Here is an 11,457-nt window from a genome sequence, read left to right as displayed (position 1 = left end):
CCCCCCCCCCCCCCCTTCTTCTCCCCACAGATGATAATTCATTTCTTCTGACTGATTCCTCTACTAGAAACATTTCTTCAGCTTCTCAGAATAGTGACATGCAGGATTACACAATACAATTTTCTGGGAAGCCGACATATGCTCAAACATTTCATTTGCATTGACTTGGACTTAATAAGCTTAGTTTGTGTTGTGTAAAATAAATCAAAACTAGACAGTTCATTTTCTCACAGCATATATGGAAGGGAGAGGAAATAGCAAAAATGAAGAGTATAAAAACTGGCATATTGTAGTTCAGTGTTTTAAAATCCTAATCTGCTAATTGTAACTGAGACTATCTCACCAGAAAATAAAAACTAGAAAATAAAATTAGAGTCAAATTAACTGAGTCACTGAGATAAATCCAGAGCAGATTTTTTTAAAACAGAGACCAGATGTTCAAAAGACATTTAACTGTCCTTACCTATGACACTTTCAAATTTTATTTCAGGTTTGGTTTGGGGATTTTTTTTTTAATTCAAAAGCACAACTGAAAAATTCATTTAATACTACACCACATAACTACACTGCATTCCTTAGGAGGTGACATATGTGCTACACACGAGTGTCAACGAGGTATTTAAATTTATATTGCTACAAACACATGTCTATAAGGATAATCAACACACTGGAAAATTCTGACCTTGGTTTAGGTTTGTTTTAAATCAACACCACTTTGCAACAGCTGTTTCCAATGGATGTTAGGTGCTCAGCACCAACCATCTTGCCCTAAGAGGCTGCCTAAAGTGTGTTTATTTAGTAATGCAGAATAGCATCTAACTACACATTAGCTGATGAAGATGAAGCAGCTTAGCATACACTAACATTTAAAACAAGACCTCAAATTTAGTGTTAATGACTTCTCTGCTTCTGATAAAAAATTTCCTTACCACATAGTCCCCTTTTTCTTCACACATGCAATTAAAGCAAGGGACTAACTTAGCTTTATTCACCACAATAGTCACAGAAAACATCAGAAGCCTTCAAAGTTTTAGCTTTGCCCTCTTTTGACTCTGGGTTCACTAAATAACTTTAAATTTGTAACACATACACACAGGCAGCATGCCCCCACACATACCACCTTCCAGAAATTAGTATTATGAATAGCCCATAAATCCTGTTTTCCCTTTCTAGCGGCAATGCCTTAAGTTATTAACAAACATTCTTTCTGCTTTAAGATGTCATTCATCAGAATAGTTGCTTTCAGCTTGGCTTGACTGCTCACTAATAGCTCCAAAAATTCCTGTAGTGTGAAGCCAGTGTCAACAACTGCAACATGGCATTAAATACCAAGAAATGGTTTTCTGTTATGTTACAGTGGCAGAAAAGACCTATTTTATCATTAGTTATCTGAAGAAAAATCTGAAAATAAATCAGTTTCAAGTTAGTAGCCTCACTATGCTTTGGTTTTTTTCGGAACACTATGTATATTATAGTTTTAACTTGGTTATCTTCCGAAGTCTTCACAAACATTTAAGATTTTGCTAGGTCAGTCAGCTGGAGAGAAGAAAATAAAAAAGATTCCAATTTGAAGACATCTTAATTCTGAAATTTCATTTGGACATCCAATTTGTATAACTCTCTGCTTCCAGTGAAATCAATACAACTTCCGAGATGAAATTTCAACTCCCCCTCAAAAAATTGAACTGAGATATCCAAATGTATTTATGAAGCATATAAAAATACATTATCCTGGTCTACAAGAGCTAATTCCAAGAGTGCAGAGACTCTGCAAAATCCAGAGTACCTGTGCCACAGAGCATAGCTCCATTTAAAAACACCCAAACTAGCTCAAAGTAATTTAAGCACATTAGAACAAAAACCTACCAAACAGATTCATGCAGAGCTCTGATCAGGTCACTGACACAGGTAACACTGCTTCTAGTACTCAAGGAATCCCATTTGGAGCTAGCTTAGTTATACTGCATTATACAGAGTACCTGTACCTCTGGTGATCCACAGGCAAGGTGGCTAAGTGCATCTGAGGCTAGATTTCCAACAGCATCCGAGGCTAGATTTCCAGGAGTATCCAACTAACAGTGGGGACAGAGAGGAGCATGCAACAAATAGCAAGGGAACATATTACAATTGAAAATGGTGCTGATACCTTCCTTGCCATCAGCTGTACTTGTTAGCAGACAGCATCACCTAAATCCACAGTATTTTTGCCCCTTCCACAAGATACTCCATTCCATCTGTGACAAGTCAGGAAACAGGATTTGAGGCAGTAGATCCAACATGGGGACGTTACAGTAGATCTATTCTGGAGTTTTTTTCCATTCAAGGGAAATCTTTCATTTCTTACCTAAAAGCAAAATAGGAATGGCACAGGACCAGAAGTAGCCATGCATTTGGCCTGTAGGAAATTATTTTAGAAGTATTTGAATAATAGCAAATCCAAGAATTAGACATCTGTAACTTTTAATTCAGGTAAGTTCTACTGCTGGCTCTCAACCTACCCTAACAAATCCAAGTATCAGCATCAATGACAGGAAAAAGAGGAAAATGCCTTGCTCCTTGCTGTTCAGCATGAAGCTTCAAAGTCAGTGCTCAAAAATCACTGCTTTACAGCATAGTAGAAGTTAAGACTGTAGGCAAGAAGGACCTACTCTAGAAGCTTTGAGTCCAATTCCAAATTGAAAATTGATGGGCAGAGGTCATCTTGTCTTCAAATCAGACAGCTGACTCTCCAAACATAAATATTATCTCCTGCTCAGGGAGAAAACTGCCGTTATACTGGGTTCTTGCAAAGGAATACACTTCACCAAATACAATCTGGAGTTATTCCGTTTCTTTGCCTTTGGTAGTGTTGGCTTCACCTCTGGCAAGGGCTTTTTGGAAGTGGGCATTACTAAACTACCTGGTATTTGACTGAAAACAGAATTAAATATCCCTTTGCAAAGAGGGTTATGCTTATTGTTCTTGCTTATCATTCAGGTGTCCATGTATTTAAGCTCCATTTCATCCTGTGTAAATTCGTACCATATGTTGCAAGATTTGTGCCCAGTTGTACCAGAATATTTTTGGCAGATACAGACAACTTCTACTGGGTTTTAAGACAGCCCTATGAGGCAGACATTAGGTTTTTAAGCATCAGTAGCTCCCAATAAGCATCTTGAATGCTCCAATTACTGTCTCATCATTGAAGATGCAGAGAATGCACATGTGGAAGACTACTGAAAGTTATTAACATGATAATGTTGGTAGCTGAGCCTTTGCCCTGAGATCAAAGAGAACAGCAAAATTCAGCATGCAGATGATGAAAAACACTTACAGTCCTTGTATGAGTATTGAGCATTAAAACTTTACTGTCTGGAAAGCCGGTTTAATGTTGATTCAGGTAAGAATAAAAATACATTCAAGTGCAATTGATAGTAGAACGTTTTCCACTTACATATTTTATATACATGCATGGAAAAAGTCAATTTGAAGTAAGTATTGCAAAGAGTTTATTTTTTATCTTAGAAAGGAAATCTGCCTTTTAACTGTTCTCTTCCTCCTCTCTTGTAGCAGATTTCCCTTCCTATTCTCTTGTAGCAGGTTTCCCCTACACACATACACATTTCTCATTCCGTAATATCATACCAGTGAAAACTAGAGGAAGAAAACTTAAAATCCTGCATAAAGACGAGTACTTATGTATTCTGAAAAGTAGGAAAGGTACTAATGCCTCTTCAAATCTGACACAACCAGACAATGGCTCACTTCTAAGTGCTTCCTCCTCCTATCACTATGCTGATTTTGGCCCCAGCTGGTTTTCTATCTACTTTCCTTGATACTATTAGCAGCCTGAAAATAAGCAAGTGCTCTAAACCCAAGAAGTTGAATGTAATTTCAGATGGTTCCGTCACACCTATCTCTGCCACCATGGCTGCCTTGTCTTCATTCTACACCAGGAACATGGAATCAGACACAGTGAAACATAACCCACAGCATAAATACATTCATCCTGCTAGTGATACTCCAAGACTGAGAAACCAGGGCTATCTGAATTTGGTGAGGAACACAAATCTAAATAGATGTTCCATAATTGAAGGAGTTCTGTTAACACATATAACAGAATTTTTTTTTTTAAAATACTCAAAATAATGCTTATTAAGAGAATTCTGTACACAAATTTTATTAAGCAGATATATGATATATGGGAAAAAACTCTTGGAATTAAGCTCTCTTCAAACTTAACGTGCACTACAACCCTGCTAAACAGAGGGGGTTCTAACAAGTAACTATGCTTTTTAAATAAGAACGTGGGAAGCATTATATATTTACACCTTAGCAATATGCAGTCAAGTCCAACCTGATCACAGAGGGCTGATTCAAAAATAAAAGGATCACTGGAGTTCAGCCAGCTTATGACTGCCTAACCTGTTAAACTTCTCAAAAGGTTTCACAACTTTACTGGGTACTCAATTCCAGTTCTTGGAAATGCAATGTGAAATGCAGAAGACCACATTAGCATCACAAATACATAGTGCACGTTCATAGTGTAAGCTATAAAATATTGCCAGTTTATTTTGAGGACCCTCTGCCCAAGACCACTAGAAACAAGTCACACAGCAGAGTATCTTTTAAGAGCACAGCAGAGAAATCACAAGCTTTCTCAAAGTCTTAGAAAGATGGAATTCTGTTTGGCTTCTCACCTAATTCCAGGACACTCAGTCTTCTCTTACTGGGGTAATAATTATTTTAGATCATAGATAATTTTGCTCCTTTTCTCTAGATCCCTCCTAGGGAGTTGATGTTTCCAGGATAGTTCCTTAAGAGGAGAAAATGCTGATATGTGACAGCTCCTAACAATATGAGACAAAAACCAATTCCTCAACCTCTACAAATATAGCCAAAGACTTAAATGAGGGAAGTACTTCATTTGAGGTTCAGCTTTTACATGCTACTAGTGCCAAGGTACTCCTCCTATCTCCTGGAACCAAAATATGAGGCATATATGCTGCCTCGCTATGTGAAACTTGCCAAATTCAGGCTCTATTACTGTGCCCCTTCTCCCTTTACAGAGCTCAGCAAGTGTTTCTTTAAAAATCTAAGTCTTCATTTCTTTGACGATTCTGCCTTGCTGAAGAACATTTTGGTGCATGAAACACTTGTTTCTGGATCAGACTTGCCAAGTTTGGTGTATGGTGGTATAGCTTAAACGTATTCAAATGACCATGAAAATATCAGATTGTGCTATTAGTTATCTTAGCATACATCATTAACTTTGGATTCACATCCTACAAAAACTTGCAAAAAAATACACATTCAAGAACAGAGGTATCAGACATTCTATTCAATGGAATTGATCTGTTCATTTTTGAAAAATAAACGAGCTCTGCTCTTGCATTGTGTTTAGGTTTTCGGTTTGTTTTGTTGTTTTGCTTTGTTGGGGTTTTTTTTAACAGGTCTTTAATAAACCTACAGGATTGCTATTTGCAAATCTAGTTTCCAGAGGAAGGGAAGAGAGATATTTTTGCTAGTTAAAAGTTAAATCTTTCAGTAATTCTTATTTTTAAAAAATTTAATTTAACTGTTCTTTTAATTGCTTGTAACATCTCCATTCTTGCAAAGACTGACAAAAATTTTTGAAGTATTTGAAAATTATTTTTGTGATTTTGAAAATGACTAACTATCAAGGCTGTCTGGTTCTTTCCAAACTGCATATTACAAGATAAAAGCAGGATGAACTCACAATTTAGTTTTATTGTTCGATAGCACAGTAACTTCAGCTGTACTTTTAATGAGATAAATGGCAGTGGCTGAAATACAGTACTCAGTCACACTTCAGAACATTGGTGCAGGAGCTATAAAATATACTTATAAATTGTACTAGATAATAAGCTACTCTAAATGCATCATATTGTTGAAGCTTTTATGTTCTGTAGGTAGCGATGTTAGTACTCCAGTGTGACACTACAAATCCTTGCTCTGCTAGAGACAGGAAGAGTAAATGTCACAAGGATTATCTGAAACTAGATTAAACCTTTCCCTAAAGCCATGGTTAATGCATTCATCAATTAAACATGTAAGTTAGTATTACATATAGCCATCTGATGGAAAAGGACTTAACAAGTGAACTAAAACGTAAGACAGTCTCAAAATTTTCCCGAAGATTACAAGAGGAGCTAATTGAGACTACAACACTTTCCTACAGTGAAGTGCTGGACTACTTGCCTCACAAAACCAGGACAAATTCCAATTCAACAGCAGTGCCTGAAGGAAAGGAAGACACCAACACACGTGTCAAGTATGTAAAATAAGCTTTTTTATGGAGGTGAGAAGAGATAATAAATCCTTCATTGCTTAAAGGGGAACATTTTTGTCTTGCCATAGAACAGCTTCCCAAAGAATATTTACGTTTTTCTACAACCTGTAATTTTCTCATTTATCATTTGTCAGGGCCCAAAGATCTTTTGCTGCACACAGGATGTTTGCACATGTTTAACGATCATTTTACCAAAGAAATGTCACAGTCTGAAAAAAATAAATCAATTAATACCGTTGATGTTGCTAATTTAACACCATTAATATCACAGCGAGCAGCTACAGAACCGACAAGGTCTTGTATCATATCTAAGCTCTGCTGGTTGCAAGTCTGTTCTCCAGCAGACAGCACTGAGAAGACAGTCCATGAAAATATCACTGGCAAGGTAATTCAATAGAATTTTTAATGATTGCTTTGATCTTACAGTTAAGGCTATCAGACAAGTGTGACTAAAGACAGATCATTAGATAGAGATTTAGATGTACTAGTTAGAACTCATTTATCTACATTCTTACAGATGCCTCCACTTTCATCAGTGTGCTAGGATCTGGAGCAGTCAGAAGACCCTAACCAGACCACAGAATCCACTGCATCATGATACTGCTAGATGTCCAACATGAGCTAAAGATTTATCTAGTGAATTAGAAGGCAGAAGACACATTGCAGTGCTGTCTTCAATGGCAACTAAACTGCCTCACCCTTCTGTAGGCACAACTAAGTTACATTTTGTAAAGTAATTTGTCTCTGCACATCCTATCTATGGAAAAAGCCTTCTAACAGCAGAAACATATTTTTCTCTAAGCCGCTCAAGTCTTCTATACTGACTACTTCTCCCTCTGACAAAAAAAGAATGACAAAGGAGTCCAGTTATTTAGGAAGTCCTTCAAAGGATGCTGTACTGTAATACAAAGGAAAATAATAAATTAAGTACTAGTCTTCTTATCATGCACCTACCAAGTATTTGTTGTTGGAGAAGTATAGAAACTTTAGTTCTTAGGATTTTGGTACCTTAACTTTCCTTAGAAGCAAGCTGTGATTTCCCAGACTGCATATTTCAGTCACAGAAGTAAAATGCATGAATTTAGGATTCTAATATTAAAGTTATAAAAACAGAGCAACTAAAACCCCACCCTAAAACACCCTCCTGGCCCGTTTTGACTTGTGTTCTTTCTGTCCACTAAAAGGCAGAAACTCTGGGGTAACATGCAAAAAAAGATGCACCAAGACCTTCATATTATTAGCACTTCAACCATAAAGACACAATTCAGAAGAAAAATATTAAATATATAAGCAGACCTAAGAAAATCTATATAACAGGTCAATCAATCAGGACTTCCAGATACCAAAAACCCGTAAGATACTTTCCTTATTCAGTTTCCAGATTGAAAATAACATCAGCTTCTGACACAACTCAGCACCTTTTAGATGCACAATCTTCCTTTCCCAAATATTACTCAAAAATCGCAAGTTCTTATATACAGTGATTTAATCTATTAAAATGGAGATTCATAGTCAATGATTCAGTCATGGAGATTATCAGAACTGTCAGATCATAGTAGAACCACACTTTACAGTGCTTCCTACCTCAGGGAACAAAAATTTCAGTGTTTCACAATGCCTGCTGCCTAAAATCTTCAAATAAGACAGGCAATTCAATTGCTTTCCTTTCAGGAACTAGGAAATAAGGTGCTGCCCATTTCTAAATGGAATATGTCTTTCAGGAGCAATGAAACTTCATCTAATATTTATGTCATTTCTTGAGAGGTGTTGATACTTACAGTTGTTTACCCATCACCACAAAATTGCAACCTTCATTTCAGAATACTACATACAGGTCAGCGACAACTAATAGCCCAATAGACTAATTTTATTTTGACACTCTATCCCAATAATCCATTAAATATGGCAAATCAGTACTAGTGATTACTCATCAGAACTTTTATTTCAGTTCCACAAACTGCTTAAACTCACTGAACTTAGAGATGCTATTCTGATTTTACTGAGAAAGGTGAACTAATGCTGGAAAACACACAGAGATATAAAATAATAAAGAAAAACCAGAATAACATTTTTACGGAATTCAGAAATATTACACAACATTTTTCTTCCTACAGAGGTCAGCCACTAATTAGCTGAAATCCTCCCTTACTGAACTTCTACTATCATTTCAGAATTTCTTCCCACACACCATTTAAGTGAAGGGTGAGGAAGGGTGGTGGCGACAGGTAGTGGAGAAGCAGTTAACCAGCAACAAACTACATGGAGAAATTCAGACAATTTCCAAAGTGAAACAAAAATCCAAGCGTATAAGAAACTCATTTAAATGGGAAGTAGGGGGGAACAGGGAAAAAAAAAAAACCACAACAAACCACAAACAAACAAACAACCACACACACAAAAGATCCAACCAAACAAAAAAAGACAAAGTAAACCCCACTCATTAAGGTTTTCAGGTTTCAAATTAAATCATGGTTTGTACTAGAATAAACCCAACATATTCTCAAAAACATGAGCATACTGGAACATCCATTTTATCCATAAGCATATATGCCATTCTCTATTATGCCCACTCCAGCCTGAGAAATTGACCCAACATATTGATAAAAAAATGAGAACGTGTTCTGTCAAGAATACTGCAAGAGACAATTGAAAAGGCAGGTTTTATCTACTCTTCATGAAAATTGGCAAAGGTATGGAGTATTCTTCACAGAAGTATGATCTCACTGAAATCTTCAACCAAGATTCTCTGATGGGTTTGTAGAAGTTCTTGATCTTACTTTCACTCAATTCTAAATTTCACAGTAAGACAACATCTTCAGGTGGCTAAGAGAAAAAAAGTGAAAAAAATACTGTGCTTCACTGAGGAGTTACAACTATTTGAAAAATATTTTAATCATTTTATGCTATCTACACCGAAGTAAGTTAGAGATATCTGGCATTCAAATTAATTCTAAAGCAATTTTGAAGGGAAGGTAAAATATAAATTTGCACCAAGTTGTAGAGTTTTTTGATATTAGATACTAAAACTAGCATCTCAAAAATACATATTTCTACTACACCACAGAAGTGTTTGCTTTATTCAATCACCTTCTCTCTCACAACACAGAAAGCTCTTACTCATTTATAAACGCAAATCAGTTATACTTGCAAATTTGATATCGCCAAGTCTGTTTGAATTATTCTTTGTAGATAAGCAACCATAACTCTTCCAACCTGAGATCCTCATAACAGAAATGCTCAAAAGGAAGTTACAATAGTGAAATACACAGACTTTCTTAAAAACAAAACATCATCTATTTCAACTTAACATCTTGTTTAATTAAATAATATCAGCTACTTAGGTAAAAAAAACTAAAGACATTTTCCTATGCATTTAGAAGAAATTATGGAGAAGCTGGTACTGAAAGGGCAAACTAAGCAAATGAGTTTATGCAGTAAGGACAAACTCTTTCAGCTAGAAATTACCCAAAATAAGATTCCTTGCAAGGAATCTAATGAAGAAAAAAAAAAACCAAATACAAAGCACAAAAAAACCCCACCAAATATTATATAGCCAAAACACAAGCACAATAAAAAGTTTCTTTTTTTTTTTTTTTCAAATACCCAAGTCCAGGGGAAAATAAAACCATTGAAGGATTTGAGAAAAACACTCTGTTTTCTGAATGAGACTAAAACAAACACATACAAACCCCTCCACATTCAAACGATAAAACATCCACGGTAGGGAAACCCTGTGATACCGGAGACCTGGCCTCGAATTCCATGATTTGTGTTGAAGAGTGTACAGAGTTCACCTAACACTCTAATATAGATTAAAATAAAGCTGTCCTACTTATACTAATATTTTGAGCATTTTACTAAACTTCTCTCATATTCAATTTCCCTACCCCCCAAAAAAACTAAGAAGAGCAGCTAAGCTAAACTGAGACGGTAGCAGGGACAGTTTAGATTTTGAACAGCACACTTTAAGTTTCACTGCTGTAGGACATTTTATGAAATGCAAGGATTAATCAAAGTCTGTGAAGAGGATTGACTCTGACTACTCTAATAACACTTTTAATCTAAAAAATATCCTTATAGGTGTCCATTTTACTTTCACATAATGAGAAATTCAAAAGAAACACTGAACATTAGCAGGGGTAAACTACAGAATGTCTTCGTGCAAACTCATTGAAATTATTTTTGGAGAGGAGAGAGGGAAGGAAAGACAATTGCTATGTATATAGCTATCACCAAAGCAATCACTCCAGTTGCATCCTTTGGAGAACTCAGCCACCTTATATTCTAGTCCTAAGTTCTTAAATCATGGCCCGCCATGCTTTATATCTCACATGCACTGAGAATAAAAGCTATTGCACTGCAGATTAATTTTGGAACGCAGCTGCCATTTAACCAATTAAAGGGCTTTTCACAACAACTCTCTGACAGCATAAGAAGACATTCACTATTAATGGGGGGGGGGGGGGAGGGGGAAATCCACAAAAAACCAACAACTTATTGCCATGGTAAAAGTTTAGGAAAGAACATGGTATTTTTACCATTAATTTCCTACTGAATTTAGCATTAGCCACAGAAAAGCATGATCACATATGCATTCATTCACATGTCTGAAGGCAGGAGAAAACACGGGAGACGACACAGATGCTGCACCTCTGCATGCTTTAACGTCCATACAAAATTTTAAAACAAAACAACAGCAACAACAAAAAGTAGCTAATTAGAGTCCTACTTACAGCTCAGACAGATTTATGCCTGGTGTCTTGCAGGGCTGTTGAACAGCCCAGCACAGGGCTAGAGATCAGAAGTTTTTAGTACAGCACATATTATTTGCCACTGCCTCACGGAGTGACCTTGGGCAAGTCACTTCCCCCACATCCCAGCTCCCCACCTGACAGTCTGTCCCCGTCCCCCTCTCCGCACTGACCGCCGAGGACCAAAACCCGGTAATTACTCGCTACAAGTGGCTCTGCATCGATGAAGCTGGAATAAAGGGAAAGGGGGAGCGGGAATAGGGAGCGGGGGTGTCCCCTCACCTACCGAAAAGTCTCCCCAGCATGGATTCCGTCTTCCGCTCAGGGGAGAACCCCCCCACCCCTTCCCCGCTTCCCTAGTGCACCGGCTAGGCCAGAGAAGGCGGCAGCTCCGGCTCGCCCGCCCCAAGCCCG

At 37.1% G+C, this 11,457-nt stretch overlaps 1 protein-coding gene across 1 annotated transcript in view; it reads right to left on the bottom strand.

The window, feature by feature from the left end:
* The window catches only part of SULF2 (sulfatase 2), a 122,290-nt gene extending 110,917 nt beyond the window's left edge, over positions 1 to 11,373 (bottom strand). The window contains exon 1 of the mRNA XM_017735326.1: positions 11,330 to 11,373. The gene's annotated coding sequence lies outside the window, so the exon portion shown is untranslated. The remainder of the gene's footprint in view (positions 1 to 11,329) is intronic.
* Positions 11,374 to 11,457: the final 84 nt, after the last annotated feature.

Source organism: Corvus brachyrhynchos, unplaced genomic scaffold, assembly GCF_000691975.1.
Source record: "Corvus brachyrhynchos isolate BGI_N302 unplaced genomic scaffold, ASM69197v1 scaffold10, whole genome shotgun sequence".
NCBI lineage: Eukaryota > Metazoa > Chordata > Aves > Passeriformes > Corvidae > Corvus > Corvus brachyrhynchos.
Note: the sequence above shows the minus strand (reverse complement) of the source record. Positions and strands in the feature narration are given on the sequence as shown.